Here is a 4,241-nt window from a genome sequence, read left to right as displayed (position 1 = left end):
TGTTGGAGGAATTGGGTGAGAGGTGTTGGAGCAGAGGGAGCAGCAAAGTTGCTTTCCTCAGAAGGAGTTCCTGAGAATGGGGTTTTGGTGTGAACTGTTATAACTAGCAGATAGGAGGGAAAGTAGCTCTCAGCTCTGCCTCACACAGACCTTCGGATATTGCCTTTGCAGAATACTACGATGTGGAGTTTTTGAGACCTGTCCCAGATCCAAGTAACAAGGAGAAATTTGTCTGCCAATATTTTGTGGGCGGCAAGAGGTTCCCCAGTAAGTAGTCCCCTCGGTGCCTCCAAGGACAGATTCCCCACCTCAGGCTGCCTTCCCCTCAGCCAGCCAGGCCTTCAAAGCCCTTGCTGACCATGCACTGTGGACACTGTGAGGATAGATCTGTGTGGACAAGGGGAAGGAGGGACCTGGCTGGGAAGCTGGGATCAACCCCCAAAGCACCAGAGCCTGTCGGAGCAGGGCTTTACCCCTAATGGCTCTGGGTGCTGGGTCTGCCCCAGAGCCGCATTCTCCCTCCCTTGGCTAAGCACTCACTTGCCTTGAGCCACAAGGACGCAAATCCCTGGAGACTGCTGGTGGAAACGAGGCAGCCCTCAGGCTCTGAGTCTGGGCCAGGTGCGCTGGTAGCTTCCCGGAAGGGTATGTGCACCTAGGATGGAGAGAGGGTGCCACCTGCCAGACCCAGGCCCTGGGATCCTGGCACAGGCACATGTCACATGTGTGACCTTCACCAAATGAGGATTCTGTTCTCGGCCTCTCTCTACTGTAAAATGGGGCTAATATGATAGTTGAGCTAACTAAGCCATATTGCCTATGTAAGCCAATATTTGGGAAACACTCGGGCTCAGGTGTACCTCCATATGGCCGAGTGGCCTGAGGAAGCGCACGGGTGGGCAGGCAGATGTGCCCTCAGTGCTGAGGTGGGTGTGATCCTCCCCAGAGCTCTGGGGGACAGGAGGACTTTCTGTGTCCTCTTCGGCGCTCCCAGTTAGCCCCCTGATGCCGTCATTTTACCTGATTATAGTATGCTCAGTAACGTCTTCCTCCAGGGTCATCTGGTCAATCCATAGCAAATCCTCTCCCCCAGGGCATCTCTAGTCTCTCTGCTTCTTTCCCGTGGGCACACAGAACAGTACAGGGCACTGTTGTGGCCACATTCCCACAGCTGCAGTGTGTAGATGGCCTTGGGGGATTAGATTTTCCTTGCTCAGTACTTCCTCAGGAGTGGCTTAGGGACTGAGGAAGCCTTTATATGGAGAACAGTGTTCATGGAGCACTTACTATATCAGGTCATGTGCTAAGGGCCTTGCATATGCCATGTCCCCAAGTTCTCAAAACAGATCTATTGTTATTTCTTAGTATAGCTCTCGAATGAGGCACAGGGGTAATAATAAGTTTGCCCAAGGCCAGGAGCTGCTGTAGGAAGAGCTGGAAAGCAGACAGACGTGATCCGTTTGCCTAGTCTGGGCCTTGCCTTGCTGAGATGACATTCACAAGGAGCACTAGACACAACCTGTCTCCTAGGCAATGTGCTCAGATACTTCCTCTGTGCCCTATGACTCTGTCGGTTCGCACCCTGGAGATCACCAGTGTTTCTCTTCAGTGTGGACTGGTGCCAGGGCCTCACATGGCAGAATCCAACACATACTCCTGTGCATTTCAGCTGATGGCCACTCTGCATGCATTCAGTGGCTGGTCTCAAGTGGCCTAGCAGGATTTTTTCTTTTTATTGCCAAGACCTCTGATGCACTGATGGATGGGAAGTGATTTGATTTTTTTCTAATCTTTAGATTTAAACGTCTGGGAAAACATTTTAGAAAATACAGAGAAGCATATAGAAAATTTTAAAATCGGTGTTGCTATGTGTTTTATGTTTTCTGTCTTTAGTGTGTAATGTTTTTATGTGTTAAGAAATTTTTACTAGTTTAAATAAATAAATTAAGTATTCAGTTAAATCAGTTAATAGTGGCTTGAAAACTCCTTTCCACTTCAGCAAGCTTCTGGGCCCTCAGTGTGCAGCTACCTGCCATCGGCTCCTCTCTGCTCTGGACTATAAACAACCTACGGGAAAGTAAATTGCATTTCTTAGGGATTTTTTCCTCACTATCCCCAATCTTCCGACCTCTCAGACACAGCTGCCTTTCCCAAAACCATATGTGGTGGCTAGCTCTCATTATCAGCCCAGTGGAGGGGTCAGACAGCTCAGGAGCTCAGAGTTAATGTGACCCATTGAGTTAGGGCCAGGGCTGGTTCACATGGAAATGAGCCATTCTGTAGGGAATAGTCCTGGCTTGTGACCAAAGTTAGGGGTATGGAAGAGTTTGGTCCCCCAGCTGCAAGAGACAGAACTCTTCTGAGCCTCTTGAGTGCCAACTCCCAGTATCCCTCCCCCCACACACACACACAAAAACACAAAGACAAAGAGAGCCCCTCTTCCTTCCTCAGGCTTTGCTACCTCACTAACTGGCACCACCATCCACTCAGTCATTGTGACCAAACCCTGCCTGTCAACTGTGCTTCCTCTTTGCTTTTGCTCCACATCCAGTTCACTGTTGCCTCAGTGTCCAAAACCTGCCCAGATCTGGCCAGGCCCCTGTCAGATTCATCATCTTCGATAAAACCCAAACACCTTCCCAGGGCCCACAATGCCCTGCCCACCTCTCCTCACTCATGTCTCTCCTCAACAAGCTCAGCTAGTTATGCCCCAGGCCCTTGGCACCTGCTCGCAGAAGCCAGACACTCTTTCCTTGGATCTTTCCCTGGCTTTCCCCCCATCTGGTTTCAGCTCTAGGATCCTCTCCTCAAAGAGACTTTATTTGTAATGGAAATTTTCAACAATAGAGACAAGTAGCAAAAATTATATAATGAACTTGACATAGCTTCACCTACTTTCAATAATTATCAACACTGGACAATCTGGTTTTATTGATGCCTTCACTGTGGATTACTTTGAAGCAAATCCCAGCCATCACATCAGTGAAGTCATTGAAGTATACAGATTTTTGTTTCTATGAAAGGAAAAATATCTCTTAAGGACAGGACAGGTCCCCCATTCCTAAGCTGTGTCTTTTCCCTTCCACTCTCTGTCCTCCCCTTGCTTCTTACTGTCTCAGCACTTTTCACTGTCTGCATTTATTTTGTTCTTTGTTAGTTATTTCAATGTCTGTCTTCCCTCCAGTCCCTCAAATGTAAGGCCCTTGGGAACTGGGACTCAGCCCGTCTCTTCCATTCCAACTAGAGCATTCTAGAGGAGCTGGTGCACAGTAGGAGCTCAGAGGAATGCAGAGAGGAGAAGCTGGTATCTTTGAAAGTGTTAACTGTGCTTGCCAGAGGCTGGCAGAAAGGAAGAGATGGATGAATGGACATGACATTGACATTATTCTATTGTGATTATCTCTCAGATAGAAAAGCGCTTGAAGTAACGGGAAGAAATATAATGTGCCCTGGACATATAATTGAGACAGACGAACAGTAAGTGCCCCAAGTCAGGGGCCAGATGGGCATTTTTGCCACCATGAGGTATACAGAACATGGGATGCCAAGCTACGGGTAGTATGTGTCTAATTCAGGGAGGGCTCCAGGCATCCTCAGCACATGCCCTTGGTGGTGGTCCTCAGAGGTACTCAAGGATTCCCTCATCCCTGGCTCTGCTGAAGAATGTAGGATTTGGGAGATGATGTACCCTGTGATGGTAACTTTGTTCCAGACAGCTGTTCAGAGCTAAGTCAACATACTCTGTAAACAAAGAGTCAGGGTGGTGACACCAAGCTGCGCTCCCTGGAAACTTAGCCCATGGCCAAGAGGGCATCTGACCTGATGTAAGTCTCCTCATGCCTGGTCAGACTTCACTGCAGAAGTTGACCTTGTAGTGCTTGGGGTGAGCCCCCCTTACCCATACTGTATGCTCACTTGTGGACCCAATGCCTGATGGCCAAAGCCATTGCAATAAACAGAACTATTGACTATAGCTGACTCAAGTGCAAGAAGTGTACCTATGCATACTGGTGATCACCATCTACCTTTTCTATGCTTTAAGAAGGTCATCGTGAGATACAACATGAACGGTGGCAACAGTTTCCTCGGCAAAATGGTTTTCCAAGGCAACGACTGTGTGAGTGCCAAAGTAGGGCTGCAGCCTCCCTCCTGGGCTGACCAGAACCACTTCATGGAAGGAGCAGACACCAGGGGAGGCAGAAGAGGGGAAGAATGTCCCAGGCAGTCCCAGCAAGTGGCTC

General features: G+C 48.9%; 1 long non-coding RNA gene across 1 annotated transcript; it reads left to right on the top strand.

Annotated features, from left to right (window-relative positions):
• The first annotated feature begins 26 nt into the window (after positions 1-26).
• LOC141372278 (uncharacterized) lies at positions 27-4,159 on the top strand. Its single transcript, XR_012377520.1, has 3 exons — positions 27-267; positions 3,408-3,481; positions 4,046-4,159. It is a non-coding gene; the product is annotated as an uncharacterized lncRNA (long non-coding RNA).
• The last annotated feature ends 82 nt before the right edge of the window (positions 4,160-4,241 follow it).

Source organism: Callorhinus ursinus, unplaced genomic scaffold, assembly GCF_003265705.2.
Source record: "Callorhinus ursinus isolate GAN/ISIS: 27379988/994484 unplaced genomic scaffold, GSC_fseal_2.0 scaffold4346, whole genome shotgun sequence".
In the NCBI taxonomy this organism is placed as follows: domain Eukaryota; kingdom Metazoa; phylum Chordata; class Mammalia; order Carnivora; family Otariidae; genus Callorhinus; species Callorhinus ursinus.
This window is presented reverse-complemented; position numbering and strand designations above follow the sequence as displayed.